Source organism: Pristiophorus japonicus, chromosome 1, assembly GCF_044704955.1.
Source record: "Pristiophorus japonicus isolate sPriJap1 chromosome 1, sPriJap1.hap1, whole genome shotgun sequence".
NCBI classification, from domain to species: domain Eukaryota; kingdom Metazoa; phylum Chordata; class Chondrichthyes; family Pristiophoridae; genus Pristiophorus; species Pristiophorus japonicus.
The window spans coordinates 185,982,847-186,002,952 of NC_091977.1; the positions used below are offsets into that span (position 1 = coordinate 185,982,847).

The 20,106-nt window shown below is 44.4% G+C and overlaps 1 protein-coding gene across 2 annotated transcripts in view; it reads left to right on the forward strand.

Moving 5' to 3' along the window:
• Window positions 1–555: 555 nt before the first annotated feature.
• Window positions 556–20,106, forward strand: part of hapln1b (hyaluronan and proteoglycan link protein 1b) — a 142,159-nt gene continuing 122,608 nt past the window's right edge. The window contains exon 1 of one of the 2 annotated variants that reach the window (XM_070866833.1): window positions 556–886. The gene's annotated coding sequence lies outside the window, so the exon portion shown is untranslated. The remainder of the gene's footprint in view (window positions 887–20,106) is intronic. The other variant, XM_070866842.1, reaches the window with a different exon arrangement.

Here is a 20,106-nt window from a genome sequence, read left to right on the forward strand (position 1 = left end):
GCGTTTGTAAGAGGCGTCGCAGTCTTCTCTCAAAGGGTGCACTGTGCTGAAATATGAAGCGATTTCCTCTTACTGGGCAGACTGAACCTTAAACCTCACTTATTATTAGCGCTGACTTTTGAAATATGTTTGGCGGTGTTTTTTTGGTAGAAACACTACATTAAACTGCCGTGCTATTAAACATAGGAGCCCAGTTACATCCCTGGGTAAATAAGGGAAAAAATGACAGCCCACACACTGTGACAGCCAGGGTATCCTGCGTTAATCATCGAACCCACACAACCCCGCCCGTTGTCAGTTTATGGAACCGACTCAGAATAAACAGGCGGGAGGGGAGAAAAGTCACGTCAAAACCACGTTTGAGCTCATAAAACACCCCTGTGTTCATTGCTGTATCTGTCTCTGGCTACCACTTAAGTCCTTCCTTTCTTGAACTGACCCATCTCTTACATATTAATTCCCCCAAAAGAAATTCACTTCCTTGATTTTAAATGGGAGGAGACAGGACTTGTGTTAAAATCAGATCTCGCATCACAGTTCCCGCCAATAGTTTCTCGCACTTCTAAACTTTATTCGTTAGTTTACTGATTATTTCTGGGTCTGACAGACGTGCGCAAGTATTTAATGACGTCGTGGCTATTTCCTCTGGTGGGAAAAGTGTCTTCCCCCTCTATGGACCAAACTCACCAACACCCAGAGCAACAAACGGACATTGAGCAGGAACACAGCCCAGCAAGGTGAGCTCAGTACAGCCTGCATCTCCACTCATTTGGGAATCAGAGACAGACAGAAACAGACGAGGCGACACAGAAAGTTTAGCTGCAACTCTCGAAAAGTGTTTTTTTTAAACTTTTGACAGGACTTGAGACTCCGCGATATCTGTCAAGTAAGTGTGATCAATGCGTTAAGAGTAGTGTGAACGATTTGCAGTAGAAAAGGTCTAAAGGTGAAAATAGGGCTGATATTCTGTTGGGTATAATGAGAGTGATATTGCCCGGTTCTGGAGTTACAGTGCACTGGGATACTCTCGGTTGATGCAGATGACTGTGCTGACTCCACACAGTCTCGCCTCTCACTTTAGACCAGTGATAATAATTCGATAGTTAATTAAGACTTTTAAAGTAAATGCAATATTTTATTCCGAGTGGTTTATCACCTGCATTGACGGGCTCACTCCTCGCCCTCTATGTCGGGTTACAAGGTGACTTGAGATGGATGCTCGGACATGCCCGCGTCCTCTGCTGTCTGGCGGATTTGTTTCCTCAGTGTTCATACACGTGATGCAATCTTCATTTTGTTCAGGTCGCACATCAGACTGAGATCGCGTGTGCAAGTTAATGTTCAAAAACAGCAGAGCACATTCTCGGCTAACAGCAACTATGAAGTATTTGTGGGGAAGATATAGGTAATGGTGTGATTAGCTGCACAGCAGAATACTCGCGCCATGTGGCTTTCGTTATTACATTCCTCGCCAACAGCAGCCCTGTCCATATTTGTCGGCTTTCCCAAATTAAAATGTAGCCAATTTTTTTTTGATCGACGTGTTTTAAATATAAAGCGTTACTGTATACCAACTCCGTTCTTACAACAGCAATGTTGGGAAGCAATGCTCGGTGCGCGTTTACCGGGGTTATTTCATTAATATGTGACGTGCCGAGCGGATCCTCAATAAGCTGAATATGTTGTTGTCTGTGTCACTTCAGATTCAGCAGCCAAGAGAGCTCTGAAACTTTGGAGTTTGTCCGCTAGGCGAAAAAATCTTCAAGTTTCAAGCGAAAACTGAATTTTCCAGATCCCACTTATCTCCTCGATCAAAATCCCAACGATTTTAAACGGGTCTAGAAAACACTGCGATTGAGACGTTTGCAACAAATATTGACCCTTCGTGAAACGCCAAGTCTCGGTTCTTGGCCAAACATTTAACGAAATGCAAATGCAAGTGCAAATGCTGGGCGTTTACGCGTGTTTATTTCCAACCAGTTCGTATATTCTCTCTTAAGGCAGCCTGAAATGACAAACTGTTAATTTGGCGATGTTATTTACCTAAATTTTCTACAATTTTCAGAGTAGGGAGGCAGCTAGCTAAACAAAATATTGTACGTAGAATGTGAGGGAATCCAGTAAATTAATAATGCACTCCTTTATTAGAATGAATGGGAGGTTTTGTGTGCGTGTCGGTGTGTGTGTATACATGTGTGGTGTGAGGAGACTTTCCACGGTAGCCCTGCGCCACCTTCTGGTCATTGAAGAAACGTTTGTAAAATCGGCTGATGGTCATTTTGGAATGTGTTTTTCACAATATTAATGCGTTATACTGTCGTATCTTGACACTGCTTCGAATTACAAAGGTGTTGGGGATTGGTTTGCGCTATCGTTATTACTTTTTAAAATACTGTAGTAATGCGATGTGCAAAACATTAATACGAACAATGCATTTTATTGCATTTAATTATTAATTGATTCGAATATATATATCTATGAACAAACACAAGACTGTCAGTCACCGAAGATGTCACGCATTGCTACTCTGCTGCATGCATTTGACTGCAGTAACTATACAGACGTGCAGAACCCAGAATTCTAGTGTATCCAATCACGTCGCAGCATCATCCAGAATCCCTGTTCCAAACTGTCCCTGTTAAGTGTAAAATGTGGATCCAAGCATAACATGTGTTCTCATGTTGAATAGTGTCATGCCAACACGTGCAGTCATCTTTGGCAAACTAACAACTTCTAAAAAAAAAGCTGAAATAATAGAATATTGTAATTTAAACTAAATAATTGGAACATAAATATACTGAGGCTCCTTGGCAAACTCAAGTCTTTAATGTGATTCAGCTGTATTCCAATATTTGGGCAATTTGGTCAACAGTGCTGGTGAATGTCCTCAACCGCTGCCCTGCAAAGCTTTGTAGAATGCCTTGCTCTCTGATTCCACCCAGGATGTTGTATAAAGGTAACATACACCAAGATAGAATCATAAAAATCTTACAGCACAGAAGGAGGCCATTCGGCCCATTGTGCCTGTGCCAGCTCTTTGAAAGAGCTCTCCAATTAGTCCCATTCCCCTGCTCTTTCCCCACAGACCTGCAATTTTCTTCCCCTTCATCTTTAAAAAAAATATTCATTCACAGGATGTGGGCATCGCTGGCAAGGCTGGCATTTATTGTGAATCCCTAATTGCCCTTGAAAAGGTGATGGTCAGCTGCCTTCTTGGACTGCTGCAGTCCTTGTGGTGAAGGTAATTCCACAGTGCTGACTTTATCCTAGTGGTTTGGTACAACTGAGTGGCATGCTAGGCCATTTCAGAGGGCAGTTGAGAGTTTACCACATTGCTGTGGGTCTGGAGTCACATATAGGCTAGACCAGATAAGATTTCCTTTCTGAACCAGATGGGTTTTTCCAGTAGTTTCATCGTCACCATTACTGATACCAGCTTTTTAATTCCAAATGTATTTAATTAACTGAATTTAAATTCCCCAACTGCTGTGGTGTGATTTGAACTTGTATCTCTGGATCATTAATAATCCAGTAACATAACCACTATGCTACCATTCCCTCTATATATCTAATTCCCTTTTGAAAGTTGAAGCAAGCTGTGCAGTGACTTGGATTCGATCGAGGTTGCTGTGACCACAGTGCAGAGCATTGACCACTATACGATCAGGACGTCACACATCAGTCTCAGATAACATAGAGCAAACTGGTGTGCCAGGAATTATGTCAATTTGCATACAATTACCATACCAAGGCTTGGAGTTTTCGTTAGGTTGCGCTTTTTTTATAGTGCAATTCGCCTGAAATCGGCCAAACCAGCGCAAAAGATCGAGGAATTTCAAGCACAAATTATGTCCAGTGCAAATCGATTTTTTTGTGCTAATTTAAAAAAGCATTGCCCTGGAAACTGGCCATGCCCACAAAACTGGCCACACCCCCAGTTTGAATTAATCACTACAGCGAGTTTCCGATAATTACGCCTGTCTGCGGGCCTTTGAGGAGGCTCTTAAAATTAAGCTAATTTTTAGGCGCCAGGACACGAATAGCTTTTAAAAGTTTTTGAATATATATTTTTTTAATTCACTAAGAAATTGACTACTGTGAGCCCATGTAACCAGTAAATGGTTCTGTATAGTTTTTCAAGTCATTTTCAGTTATTTAAAATGGGGTTACTCACAAGTGATGGCCTAGACACTGATTAGAAATACTTATTTTTTGTGATCAACCCATTTTCGGCTGTATTAATCAAACTGCACCAAGTTACCACTCTTAAATATATCAAGAAATATTTTTAAAGCAAATAAAAAAATACTTTCTAAAACGCTGCCAGGTTGTGCTCAAAGCAGAAACTTTGAAACGATTATATTTGACTACACGATGCTGACATTAGAACAATGAAAGACTACTTTGTCTGTTTTGTGACCATCTTTATATTGATGTGGTAAATTCATTTTAGGACTGCTGTTAAAAGGAAGCTACATAGCGCATTGTCAGCTCTTTTTCCTTATTCCAGTGTATGTAGTGTTTGGTATCAGGCCTACAGCTCCTAACGTTACAAAATATGCATCGAAACTGATAGAACAAGTAATTTCAGAGAGGATTTCTTGTCGATTTCAAATTAATTCAATTTTTTTTCGCGTCACCAGTATTTTAGTTCACAGCTGATGTGCAGCACAAATACCAACCAGTTTTTCTTTCTGACATTTAACCGTTGTGGCTTTAAATGTTAATTTACAACTTTGCTGAAAAATATTTTGAACCTAATCTCTATTGCAAAATTCTCGTTCTAATGGATAGATTAACCAGTTACAGCGCTTTTATATGTAATTTTTCTTCAAGATGTGTAGTCAAATCTTGTTTTACATCTTAGACTTGTTTTAAAGGCAGAGTAACAATTTAATATGGTCCAGCTTTGTATTTGTCCAAAAGCGCCAACGCTGTCAGCATGTTAGACATACAAGTACGTGTGTGTAATACTGTGTAACAGTCTACAGTACTGAGCTACACGTTCTGTCTGATCTTTTAAATTATTAATGGCGGTTGTCAAGTAACAATACGAAAGCACAATTACTGGCATTTAATTGCAGAACTGAACATTGTTTGCCTCAAAGTTATCAATTATTTCCAGACAGGCTCAATTACTTGAGTTGAATGCCGTTTTAATTATTTTATCGCTAATCATTTCGGGGTTTTGTCCTAATTAGAAATTCGTTTGGACAGCGGTATAAACTTCAAATTAAATCCCTCGAAGACAGAGATTTTGCCGTTCATCTGTAAGTAATTTCCCTGCTAAACCCAATGGGGCTCTGGGCTGCAACTGCTTAAATAGCCCCAAAATTTGCATAATGTTATTAGTTTAACACTTCAGTGTCCAGTAGTGCATCCATATAAAAAGATGCATGAAACAAGATGTTAAAATGTGTGACTCAGTAATATTTTGACTGCTGTAACTTACAACTTTGGCAAAATACTAAATGTATACTTGTAAAGGCTTCATTCTGTCATGGACGGGATTCGTGTTATGGAGTATTCTGTAGTGTGAACATTCAGAAACCTTCAGACTGCGAGAATTTCCAAAGGGCTGCATTTGTTTAAATAGTGTTGCTGCTGCCATCAGGTGGCAATAGTCAGAACTCCGGCCAGAAGATACATTCAGCCAATACAAAGTCTTCCAAGTTTCTTTTAAACAAGTACTTTAATTCTTTCTGCAAAGCAATCAATGGTGTGCCACTTGGTAGAAGTGGATCTTATGCAGTTTGCAAGCAAAGGGTATTTTAGAAAATGAAGAATTCTGCTTTTACTTTTACCTATTTTCTCTCCTTTTCCTCTTTATCTCCTGAAAGCTGTAAGAACATAAGAACATAAGAATTAGGAACAGGAGTAGGCCATCTAGCCCCTCGAGCCTGCTCCGCCATTCAATAAGATCATGGCTGATCTGGCCATGGATTCAGCTCCACTTACCTGCCCGCTCCCCATAACCCTTAATTCCCTTATTGGTTAAAAATCTATCTATCTGTGACTTGAATACATTCAATGAGCTAGCCTCAACTGCTTCCTTGGGCAGAGAATTCCACAGATTCACAACCCTCTGGGAGAAGAAATTCCTTCTCAACTCGGTTTTAAATTGGCTCCCCCGTATTTTGAGGCTGTGCCCCCTAGTTCTAGTCTTCCCTACCAGTGGAAACAACCTCTCTGCCTCTATCTTGTCTATCCCTTTCATTATTTTAAATGTTTCTATAAGATCACCCCTCATCCTTCTGAACTCCAACGAGTAAAGACCCAGTCTACTCAATCTATCATCATAAGGTAACCCCCTCATCTCCGGAATCAGCCTAGTGAATCATCTCTGTACCCCCTCCAAAGCCAGTATATCCTTACTTAAGTAAGGTGACCAAAACTGCACGCAGTACTCCAGGTGCGGCCTCATCAATACCCTATACAGTTGCAGCAGGACCTCCCTGCTTTTGTACTCCATCCCTCTCGCAATGAAGGCCAACATTCCATTCGCCTTCCTGATTACCTGCTGCACCTGCAAACTAACTTTTTGGGATTCATGCACAAGGACCCCCAGGTCCCTCTGCACCTCAGCATGTTGTAATTTCTCCCCATTCAAATAATATTCCCTTTTACTGTTTTTTTTCCCAAGGTGGATGACCTCACACTTTCCGACATTGTATTCCATCTGCCAAACCTTCGCCCATTCGCTTAACCTATCCAAATCTCTTTGCAGCCTCTCTGTGTCCTCTACACAACCCGCTTTCCCACTAATCTTAGTGTCATCTGCAAATTTTGTTACACGACAGTGTCCCCTCTTCCAGGTCATCTATGTATATTGTAAACATTTGTGGTCCCAGCACCGATCCCTGTGGTACACCACTAACCACCGATTTCCAACCCGAAAAGGACCCATTTATCCCGACTCTCTGCTTTCTGTTCACCAGCCAATTCTCTATCCATGCTAATACATTTCCTCTGACTCCACATACCTCTAGCTTCTGCAGTAACCTTTTGTGTGGCACCTTATCGAATGCCTTTTGGAAATCTAAATATACCACATCCATCGGTACACCTCTATCCACCATGCTCGTTATATCCTCAAAGAATTCTAGTAAATTAGTTAAACATGATTTCCCCTTCATGAATCCATGCTGCGTCTGCTTGACTGCACTATTCCTATCTAGATGTCTCGCTATTTCTTCCTATGTCTCTGTGATATGATTGTTTTGGTACCAAAAACCTTCCATTATGTGCCCTGGTAGGCATTTTCCACATGTGAGCCTAAGTAATTAATGTTGGCAGATAATTCCAGTTGTTGGAGGCCTCATAGTTATCCCCAAGCCTACCCTCACCCGATGCCCACGAGCACTTTCCAGTAAATGCGACCAGATAGCATACAGGAACATAACTAATCACTGATTTTTTTTCCCCCTTTAAATGCTGCCCCAGTCCCAAACTTCTGCCCAGCAGTTCGGAGGCAAATTGTGCCACTCCTATTATCATTTCATCTGGGATCAGGTATTTTAGTACAGGTTAGGGACTGAACATGGAATCTTTCTGATCTATATGGCTCCATGGCATACCAGAATTAATCCAAAATTCCATTGCTTGAGAATTGCCTGAAATTTCTGTACCATCAGCAGCAGATGAGTCATTTGCCACAATCCTTCCACTAGTCTAGTCTGCCGTTATAATATAGAAAACATAGAAAATAGTAGGCCATTCGGTCCTTCGAGCCTGCACCACCATTCAATAAAATCATGGCTGATCATTCACCTCAGTACCCCTTTCCTGCTTTCTCTCCATACCCCTTGATCCCTTTAGCCGTAAGGGCCATATCTAACTCCCTCTTGAATATATCCAATGAACTGGCATCAATAACTCTCTGCAGTAGGGAATTCCACAGGTTAACAACTCTCTGAGTGAAGAAGTTTCCCCTCATCTCAGTCCTAAATGACTTACCCCTTATCCTTAGACTGTGTCCCCTGGTTCTGGACTTCCCGAACATCGGGAACATTCTTCCTGCATCTAACCTGTCCAGTCCCGTCAGAATTTTATGGTTCTATGAGATCCTCTCTCATCCTTCTAAACTCCAGTGAATATAGGCCCAGTCAATCCAGTCTCTCCTCATATGTCAGTCCTGCCATCTCGGGAATCAGTCTGGTGAACCTTCGCTGCACTCCCTCAATAGCAAGAACGTCCTTCCTCAGATTAGGAGACCAAAACGGAACACAATATTCCAGGTGAGGCCTCACTAAGACCCTGAACAACTGCAGTAAGACCTCCCTGCTCCTATACTCAAATCCCCTAGCTATGAAGGCCAACAAACCATTTGCGTTCTTCACTGCTTGCTGTACCTGCATGCCAACTTTCAATGACTGATGTAGAATGGCACCCAGGTCTCGTTGCACCTCCCCTTTTCCTAATCTTCCTAATCAGATAATATTCTGCCTTCGTGTTTTTGCCACCAAAGTGGATAACCTCACATTTATCCACATTATATTGCATCCGCCATGCATTTGCCCACTTACCTAAACTGTCCAAGTCATCCTGCAGCCTCTTAGCATCCTCCTCACAGCTCACAACGCCACCCAGCTTAGTGTCATCTGCAAACTTGGAGATATTACACTCAATTCCTTCATCTAAATCATTAATGTATATTGTAAATAGCTGAGGTCCCAGCACTGAGCCCTGTGGCACCCCACTAATCACTGCCTGCCATTCTGAAAAGGACCTGTTTATCCTGACTCTCTGCCAACCAGTTCTCTATCCACGTCAGTACATTACCCCAATACCATGTGCTTTAATTTTGCGCACCAATCCCTTGTGTGGGACCTTGTCAAAAGCCTTTTGAAAGTCCAAATACACCACATCCACTGGTTCCCCCTTGTCCACTCTACTAGTTACATCCTCAAAAAATTCTAGAAGATTTGTCAAGCATGATTTCCCTTTCATAAATCCATGCTGACTTGGACCGTTCCTGTCACTGCTTTTCAAATGCACTGCTATTTCATCTTTAATAATTGATTCCAACATTTTCCCCAAACATTTCAGCCCTGATTTTTTTCCCTGCCCACCCGGCATGAACAGGGTGGGAGGGTAGTTAAGTTGGTGGTCAGTGGAGGGGTTAGATGTGCCTCCTCAAAAAACCCATCCTTGACCCCTCTGACCTTGCAAACTACTGTCCAATCTCAAACCACCTTTTTCTCTCCAAAGTCTTTTTTGAACATGTTGTCAAATACAGTATACTGTGTACTAAATATTGTAGAATTTTTGGAAGAATATAGAAAGTTCAGAGGTAAAATTAAAAAGGATATTAGGAATGCTAAGAGAGAGCATGAAAAATTCTTGGCAAGTAAAATTAAGGAAAACTCAAAGATGCTCTATAAATATATTAAGAGCAAGAGAATAATTAAAGAAAGGGTAGGGCTTATTAGAGGCCATGAGGGTAATCTATGTGTCGAGGCGGAAGATGTTGGTATGGTTCTTAATGAATACTTTGTGTCTGTTTTCACAAAGGAAAGGGGCAATGCAGATACTGCGATCGAGGAGGAGTGTGAAATTCTGGATGAAATAAACATAATGAGAGAGGAGGTATTAAGGGGTTTAGCAGCTTTGAAAGTAGATAAGTCCCCAGGCCCAGATTGAAATGCATCCCAGGCTTTGACCATTACTTTCCAGTCCTCTTTGGATTTGGGCATGGTGCCGGAGGATTGGAGGACTGCTAATGTAGTACACTTGTTTAAGAAGGGAGAAAGGGATAGGCCGAGTAATTACAGGCCTGCCAGCCTAACCTCATTAGTGGGAAAATTATTGGAAAAATCCTGAAAGACAGGATAAATCTACATTTAGAAAGGCAAGGATTAATTAGAGACAGTCAGCACGGATTTGTTAAGGGAAGATCGTGTTTGACTAACCTGATTGAATTTTTCGAGGAGGTAGCCAGGAGGGTCGATGAGAGATGTGCGTATGATGTAGTGTATATGGACTTTAGCAAAGCTTTTGATAAGATCGCACATGGTAGACTGGTCATGAAGGTTAAAGCCCATGGGATCCAGGGCAAAGTGGCAAGTCGGATCCAAAATTGGCTTGGAGGTAGGAAGCAAAGGGTTATGATTGATGGATGTTTTTGTGACTGGAAGGATGTTTCCAGTGGGGTTCCGCAGGGCTCCTTCTGTGCTGTAGATTTCTATATTTCTAAGTCCGTACCCATCTTTCCCACATCTCCATGTTTGAATCTTTCCAATAAGATTTCCGTCCTTGCCACAGCACACAAACGGCCCTAATCAAACTCACAAATGAAATCTTCTGTGACCTGTAACTGCAGTCTTCATTACTCTCGACCTGTCTGCTGCCTCTAATAAGGTTGACCGCACCATCCTCCTCCAACACCTCTCATCTATTGTCCAGCTGGGTGGGACTGTCCTCACCTGGTTCTGCTCTTTATCTATCCAGTTGTAGCCAAAGAATCTCCTGCAGTGCCTTCTCTTCTCGTCCTGGCAGTGTTACCTCTTGAGTCCCCCAAGTATCTATCATTGGCCCTTTCTATTTCAGCAACAATAACAACTTGCATTTATGTATTGCCTTTAACATAGTAAAACATCCCAAGTTGTTTCGCAGGATTGTAATAAGGCGAAAATTGGCACAAAGCCAAAGAAGGAGACTTTTGGAGATGTGCCAAAAGCTTGGTCAAAGAGGTAGGTTTTAAGGAGTGTCGTAAAGGAAAAGAGAGAGGTTGAAAGCTAGAGAGATTTCGGAAGGAAATTCCAGAGCTCAGGACCAATGTAGGTAAACAAGCACAGGGTGATGGGTGGACAGGACTTGGTGGGAATTAGGATATGGGCAGTAGAGGTTTGTTTAAGTTTATGGAGGGTGCTTAAGTTTATGGAGGGTGGAAGATGGGAGGCCGGCAAGAAAGCATGGGAATAGTCGAGTCTAGAGGTAACAAAAGCATGGATGAGTGTTTCAGTAACAGATGAGCTGAGGCAGTGATGGAGGCGGGCAATATTACAGTGATTCAGGTAGGCAGTCTTGGTGATGGAGATGATATGAGGTCATAAGGTCAGCTCAGGGTCAAATTGGAGACCAAGGTTGCAAACAGTCTGTATAAGCATCAGACTGTGGCTGGGGAGAAGATGAAATCAGTGGCTAGGAAATAGAGTTCACTGTGGGGGTTGAAGACAGTGGCTTCAATCTTCCCAATATTTAATACAATTTAATATTTACTGCAAGAATGAACTTAGTTAACATAAGAACATGAGAACATAAGAAATAGGAACAGGAGTAGGCTATATGGCCCCTCGAGCCAGCTCCGCCATTCAATAAGATCATGGCTGATCTGATCATGGACTCAGCTCCACTTCCCTGTCTGCTCCCCATAACCCCTGATTCCCTTATCATTTAAGAAACTCTCTATTTCTGTCTTAAATTTATTCAATGTCCCAGTTTCCACAGCTCATTGAGGCAGCGAATTCCACAGATTTACAACCTCTAAGAGAAGAAATTCCTCCTCATCTCTGTTTTAAATGGGCCACCCCTTATTCTAAGATCGTGCCCTCTAGTTCTAGTCTCTCCCATCAGTGGAAACAGCCTCTCTTCATCCACCTTGTCAAGTCCCCTCATAATCTTATACGTTTCGATAAGATCACCTCTCATTCTAATGAGTAGAGGCCCAACCTACTCAACCTTTCTTCATAAGTCAATCCCCTCATCCCCGGAATCAACCTAGTGAACCTTCTCTGAACTGTCTCCAAAGCAAGTATATCCTTTCGTAAACATGGAAACCAAAACTGCACGCAGTATTCCAGGTGTGGCCTCACCCATACCTTGTATAGCTGTAGCAAGACTTCCCTGCTTTTATACTCCATCCCCTTTGCAATAAAGGCTAATATACCATTGGCTTTCCTGATCATTTGCAGTACCTGCATACTATCCTTTTGCATAAGTACCCCCAGGTCCCGCTGTACTACGGCACTTTGCAATCTTTCTCCATTTAAATAATAACTTGTTCTTTGATTTTTTTGGCCAAAGTACATGACCTCACACTTTCCAACATTATATTCCATCTGCAAAATTTTTGCCCACTCACTGTCTATGTACTTTTGCAGCTCCTCACACATTGCTTTTCCTCCCATCTTTGTATTGTCAGCAAACTTAGCTACGTTACGCTTAGTCCCTTCTTCCAAGTCGTTAATGCAGATCTAATAACTAATAAAACTCAAACCTACAATTTAAGACCTGATTTCATTGAATAAACTCATTATGGATTCTGTCATAAAATGTATTTATTACTTTTCCTGTTTGGAAGTTAAGGGAAATAATCCATTCTGATTGAGACTTTGCTTTAAGAGAATGAAAGCAAAGGTCCTTCCGCAATTTGATTAATACCAGTTGAATAACATGGTTCTGAAGAAAGATATACACCTAGAAATTTGATGGTACTCTGCCTGTTTTTCAGGTGCAAAATGAGTGCCTAAGCATCTAAAATGGTGGACGGGGTGCATAAACTATTGCGCACCAGTTGTGTAGTGCCCACATTTTTGGTAAAGAAAGAAAAACAGTCGTCCAGGCTCTGCACCTGAAGCAGGCATTAGATTCTTTGTGTTATGTATGCAACCCCTTGTAACCAGCATTCTACCACCACCAGAGGGTGCATCTGTTGGAGTCCCAAGGGATCCCAGCATCCCTTGGGAGCACTGCATATAAGCTGGCCACCCATGCTGTGCAGGCATTCTAGTGTCAGAATAAAGAGACTAAGGTCACACTTACTCAAGTCTACAGTACTCAGTCACATTTCTTTATTTGAGACATAACAACTGACGATGAGTAATTGATAACGAACCATCACGCGAAAGACTCCTGGAAAAATTCTCAGAAGGTGACGATTGAGAAGCCTTCGTGGAGCGACTCGACCAATACTTCGTGGCCAAGGAGCTGGAAAGGAATGAGAACGCTGCCAAACGAAGGGCGATCCTCCTCACCGTCTGCGGGGCAACAACCTACGGCCTCATGAAGAATCTTCTTGTTCCAGTGAAACCAACAACCAAATCGTATGAAGAACTGTCTACGCTGGTCCGGGAGCATCTAAATCCGAAGGAGAAGGTTCTGATGGCAAGGTATCGATTTTATACATGTCAACGGTCTGAAGGTCAGGAAGTGGCGAGCTACGGTCGCCGAACTAAGGCGCCTTGCAGGACATTGTGAATTTGGTGGATTCCTGGAGCAAATGCTAAGAGACAATTTTGTGCTTGGCATTGGCCATGAGATTATCCTTCGCAAACTATTGACTATTGAAACATCGAACCTGAGCAAAGCCATAACGATAGCCCAAGCATTTATGTCCACCAGCGATAACACCAAACAAATTTCGCAGCATAAAGATGCACCGGCAAGTACTGTACACAAGTAACGTCATTTACAGGCAGGAATGCCCATGGCAGAATGTACACACCTGCAGCTGCATGACCTCAGATGACTCAAAGTCCGCCATCAAGTGTGAATGCGAGGCAATTAACACCTTGTTGGCACTGCAGAAGTGATCATCGAGTCCATCAATGCCACTTCAAACACTGCGTGCAAAGGCTGTAGAATAATGGGACACCTTCAGCAAATGTGCAGACGAACTGCAAACCCTGCAAACCACTACGTTGCAGAGGAAGACGGATCCATGGCGGATCAAACTGAACTCGAGACTCAAACCGAGGGGGCAGAAGTGTACGGGGTACACACCTTCACCACGAAATGTCCACCGATCATGTTAAAAGTTGAACTGAATGGAATTCCATGGAATTGGACACGGGTGCGAGTCAGTCTATCATGAGCAAAAAGGCCTTCGACAGACTGTGGTGCAACAAGGCACAAAGGCCCAAGCTGAGCCCTATTCATACCAAACTGAGAACTTACACTAAAGAGCTGATCCCTGTAATTGGCAGTGCAGCAGTAAAAGTCTCCTATGATGGAGCGGTGCATGAACTACCAATATGGATTGTACCAAGAGATGGCCCCACACTGTTCGGCAGAAGCTGGCTGGGAAAAATCTGCTGGAACTGGGATGACATCTGAGCTCTTTCGTCCGTCGACGACGCCTCATGTGCCCAGGTTTTGAGCAAGTTCCCGTCGTTGTTTGAGCCAGGCATCGGAAAACTCTCTGGGGCGAAGGTGCAGATCCACTTGGTTCCCGGTACACAACCCATCCACCACAAGGAACGTGCGGTGCCATATATGATGCGAGAGAAAGTGGAGATCGAGCTGGACAGGCTGCAACGAGGGGGCATCATCGCACCGGTTAAGTTCAATGAGTGGGCCAGTCCGATTGTTCCGGTTCTCAAGGGCGATGGCACGGTCAGAATTTGTGGGGACTATAAAGTAACGATTAACCGTTTTTCGCTATCCAAGGCAGATGACCTATTTGCGACCCTGGCAGGAGAGAAGACGTTCACCAAGTTGGACCTGACCTCGGCCTACATGACGCAGGAGCTGGAGGAATCTTCGAAAGGTCTCACCTGCATCAACACGCCCAAAGGTCTGTTCATCTACAATAGATGCCCGTTTGCGATTCGATCGGCCGCGGGTACTTTTCAAAGGAACATGGAGAGTCTACTAAAGTCGGTTCCGCGCACCATGGTTTTCCAGAACAACATATTGATCACAGGTCGGGACACCATCGAACACTTGCAGAACCTGGAAGAGGTTCTAAGTCGGCTAGATCGTGTGGGACTCAGGTTGAAATGCTCGAAGTGTATTTTCCTGGTGCCAGAGGTCGAGTTCTTAGGGAGAAGAATCGCGGCAGACGGCATCAGACCCACCGATGCCAAGACCGAGGCCATCAAGAATGTGCCGAGATCACAGAACGTGACGGAGCTGCGGTCGTTCCTGGGACTCCTCGATTATTTTGGAAATTTCCTACCCGGGTTAAGCACCTTGCTGGAACCCCTACATGTGTTGCTACGCAAGGGGGATGACTGGGTATGGGGGAAATCACAAGAGACTGCTTTTGAGAAAGCCAGAAATCTGTTATGTTCCAACAAACTGCTTGTTCTGTATGACCCATGTAAATGTTTAGTGCTAGCTTGCGATCTTTGTACGGGGTTGGGTGTGTGTTACAACAAGCAAACGAATCGGGAACATTGCAACCGGTCGCTTATGCACCAGGAGTTTGTCCAAGGCCGAAAGGGCCTACAGCATGATTGAAAAAGAAGTTCTGGCATGCGTTTACAGGGTAAAAAAAATGCACCAGTATCTGTTTGGGCTTAAGTTCGAGTTAGAAACTGATCATCAGCCGTTCATATCGCTATTCTCAGAGAGCAAAGGGATTAATACCAATGCCTCTGCTCGCATCCAAAGATGGGCGCTCACGCTGTCTGCATATAACTACGTAATTCGCCACAGGCCAGGCACAGAGAACTGCGCTGATGCTCTCAGACAGCTACCATTGCCCACCACCGGGGTGGAAATGGCACAGCCTGCAGACTTGCTCTTGGTGATGGATTCATTTGAAAATGAAAAGTCACCCGTTACGGCCCACCAGATCAGGACCTGGACCAGCCAGGGTACTTTACTGTCCCTTGTAAAAAAAAACTGTGACCTCCATGGGAGCTGGTCCATCATCCCAGCGGAGATGCATGAAGAGATCAAGCCGTTCCAGCAGTGCAAAGATGAAATGTTCATACAGGCGGGCTGTCTTTTGTGGGGTAATTGTGTGGTTTTGCCTAAGAAAGGCAGGGAAATATTTATACGTGACCTACACAGTACCCACCCAGGCACAGTAATGATGAAAACTACAGCCAGATCCCATGTGTGGTGGCCCGGCATCGACTCAGATTTGGCACCCAGGGAGGCACTGCTAAGTTTGTGGCCATGGCCCTCCAAACCATGGTCTAGGATCCACATTGACTTCGCTGGCCCGTTTCTAGGCAAAATGTTTTTGGTTATTGTAGATGCTTATTCAAAATGGATTGAGTGTGTAATAATGTCTGTAAGTACGTCCACTGCCACCATCGAAAGCCTACGAGCCATGTTTGCCTCGCACGGCCTGCCTGATGTCCTTGTTAGCGACAATGGGCCATGCTTCATCAGCGCTGAATTCAAGGAATTCATGACGCGCAATGGGATCAAGCACGTCATATCTGCCCCGTTCAAGCCCGCATCAAACAGCCAGGCACAACGGGCAGTCCAAACCATCAAGCAAAGCTTGAAATGCGTGTCGGAAGGCTCCCTGCAGAACTGCCTGTCCCGAGTCCTGCTCAGCTACCGCACAAGACCCCACTTGCTCACCAGGGTTCCCCCTGCCGAACTGCTCATGAAAAGGGCACTCAAAACAAGGCTCTCTCTAGTCCACCCTGATCTCCATGATCATGTCGAGGGCAGGCAGCATCAACAAAGCATGTACCATGATCACGCAAATTTGTCAAGTGATATTGAAGTCAATGACTCTGTATTTGTACTCAACTATGGACACGGTCCCAAATGGCTTGCTGGCACTATCGTAGCCAAAGAAAGGAGTAGGGTGTTTGAGGTCAAACTTGCAAATGGACTAACTTGCAGAAAGCATTTGGACCAAACCAAACTGCGATTCACAGTCAGCCACAAGCAACCTGAAGAGGATACCACCAACTTCGACCCTCCGATACACACACAAGTGGCAACCAACATCACGGTTGACCACGAAGCTGAATTCATCATCCCCAGCAGCCCAGCAAGGCCAGCTGCGCAGCAGCCCAGCGAAGGCCCAACCAACTCACCTGCACCTGTGTTTGTACCGAGACGATCGACTAGGGAACGGAAGCCCCAGATTGTCTCACCTTGTAAATAAGTGTACTATTAACTTTGGGGGGGGGCGGAGTAATATTATGTATGCAACACCTTGTAACCAGCATTCTACTGCCACCAGAGGGTGCATCTGTTGGAGTCCCAAGGGATCCCAGCATCCCTCGGGAGCACTGCATATAAACAGGCCTCCCATACTGTGCAGGCACTCTGGAGTCTGAATAAAGAGACGAAGGTCACAATTACTCAAGTCTACAGTACTCAGTCACATTGTTTTATTTGAGACATAACACTTTGCATATGCACATAGGGGGCATAAGGCCTATTTGAAGGGCCCTTTGTAAATTTGGATTGTCCTAAATGTAGCTGGTGCCGGGCCGGCCGCGTTTAGGAAAATCAAATCTACATGCAGGCTAATCAGTAATCCTTAAAGGGACCAAAGGAGGCCACCATCAAAAAGGTAAGTTTAAAAAAAGATTTTTACCTGACCTGGAGATGGGAGATGCAGGAGTGCTCCTCCTGGCTCCACCGCACCAGCAAATACTGTTGCTGGTTCCTGCTCGGCCCCTTCCCAATCGCTGTCCTCCCTTTCCCGATCTATTTATCCCCTCTCCTGACCGTCTCTGTCATTCCATATTTCTTATCCTTTCCCCTCCCCCCTGCCCCCCCAACCACCGCCCCCCCACCAACCACCCAGGACCTAACTCAGGGCCGCTGCCACAATGGCCTGAAATTTAAATTCTCTTTGCCATTGAGTTGCCTGGGGATGCCCAGCAGTCGTCCGCAGCTTGCCGGTCTCATGTAATTGAGGCCTGAGGCCCAATATCGGGTTGGCCTTGGGCCTACCTGTTCTGGCACATCGATTGTTCCCTGTGCCCAGTTCCTATTCTAGTCTATACTGTTGGGCCTCTGTAGACTTTATTATTGTTCTTAATAGCATAGGCAGTATAAGATAAATATCAGGCGTACCTAAAAATGAGGTGCCAACCTGGGGAAGCTGCAACACAGAACTACATACATGCTAAAAAGCAGAAGCAGCATGATATAGTCAGAATTAAGCAATCCCACAATCAACGGATCAGATCAAAATTCTGCAGCCTTGCCACATACAGTCGTAAATGGTGGTGGACAATTAAACTAAAAACTGGAGGAGGAGGCTCCATGAATAACCCATCCTCAATGATGGCGGAGCCCAGCACCTGACTGCAAAAAACAAGGCTGAAGCATTTGCAACTATCTTCAGCCAGAAGTGTCGATTGGATGATCCATATCAGCCTCCTCCTGAGGTTCCCACCATCACAGAAGCCATTCTTCAGCCAATTCGATTCACTCCACATGATATCAAGAAACTAGCTGTGCCTCTAGCCAAGCTGTTCCAGTACAGCTGCAACACTGACATCTACCCGACAATGTGGAAAACTGCCCAGGTATGTCCTGTCCCCAAAAAGCAGGACAAATCCAATCCAGCCAATTAATGCCCCATCAGTCTACTCTCAATCATCAACAAAGTGATGGATGTGTCATCGACAGTGCTATCAAGCGACACTCACCAATAACCTGCTCACCGATGCTCAGTTTGGGTTCCACCAGGACCACTCAGCTCCAGACCTCATTACAGCCTTAGTCCAAACATGGATAAAAGAGCTGAATTCCAGAGGTGAGGTGTGAATGACTGTCCTTGACATCAAGGCAGCATTTGACCAAGTGTGACATCAAGGAGCCCTAGTAAAATTGAAGTCAAAGGCAATCAGAGGGAAAACTCTCCACTAGCTGGAGTCATACCTAGCTCAAAGGAAGATGGTTGTAGTTGTTGGAAGTCAATCATCTCAGCCCCAGGACGTCACTGCAGGAGTTCCCTCAGAGCAGTGACCTGGGTCCAACCATCTTCAGCTCCTTCATCAATGACCTTCCCTCCATCCTAAGGTCAGAAGTGGGGATGTTCACTGATGATTGCAGTGTTCAGTTCCATTCGCAACTCCTTAGATCATGAAGCAGTCCATGCCCGAATGCAGCAAGACCTGGACGACATTCAGGCCTGGGCTGATAAGTAGCAAGTAACATTTACGCCACATAAGTGCCAGGCAATGACTATCTGCAACAAGCGAGAGTCTAACCAACACCCCTTGACGTTCAGTGGCATTTCCATCGCCTAACCCCCACCATCAACATCCTGGGGGTCACCATTGACCAGAAATGTAACTGGACCAGCCACATAAATACTGTGGCAACAAAGTCTGGTCAGGGGCTGGACATTCTGCAGCGAATGTCTCACCTCCTGACTCCCCAAAGCCTTTCCACCATCTAAAAGGCACAAGTAAGGCATGTGATAGAATACTCACTTGCCTGGATGAGTGCAGCTCCAACAACACTCATGAAGAAACTCGACACCATCCAGGACAAAGCAGCCCACTTGATTGGCACCCCATCCACTACCTTCAATACTCACTCCCTGCACCACCGATGCACCGTGGCTGCAGTGTGTACCATCCACAAAATGCACTGCAACAACTCGCCAAGGCTTCTTCAGTGGCACCTCCCAAACCCATGACCTCTACCACCTAGAAGGACAAGGGCAGCAGGCCCATGTGAGCACCATCACTTGGAAATATATCGGCATTCCTTCATCGTTGCTGGGTCAAAATCTTGGAACTCCCTCCCTAACCGCACTGTGGGAGTACCTTCACCACAAAGACTGCTGCGGTTCAAGAAGGTGGCTCATCACCACCTTCTCAGGGGCAATTAGGGATGGGCAATAAATGCAGGCTCTGCCAGCGATGCCCACATCCCAGGAACAAATAAAAACAAAAACTTCTTAATGTTAATATTGATTGGAGAGATTTGAGATCCTCAACAACAATGCTAGGCAACTGAACATATACCTTTATGTCAAGAGGACTGAATACAATGGGGGTGAAATAATGCTGCAGTTGTGTAGAGCCTTGATCAGATTCCATCTGGAGTATTGCTTTCAGTTCTGGGCACTGTATGTCAGGAAGGATATATTGGCCTCGGAGGGTTTGCAGCGCAGATTCACAAGAATTATACCAGGGCTTCAAATATGAAGATAGATTGTACAAACATGATTTGTATTCCCTTGAGCATTCAGGAGATAGATCAGGAAGTCCTAAAGACTGTGGGTGCTCGTTCAAATGAAGCTTTTAAGACTTAAATCAGTAGATTTTTGTTAAGTAAGGGTATCAAGGGATATGGAGCAATGGCGGGTAAATGCTGTTGAGGAACAGATCAGGCATGATCTAGTTGAATGGTGAAACAGGCTCGAAGAGCTGAATTGGCTACTCCTGTTCCTATGTTCTTACCAACTTAGAAAATAAGCAAAAGCTGACCAAC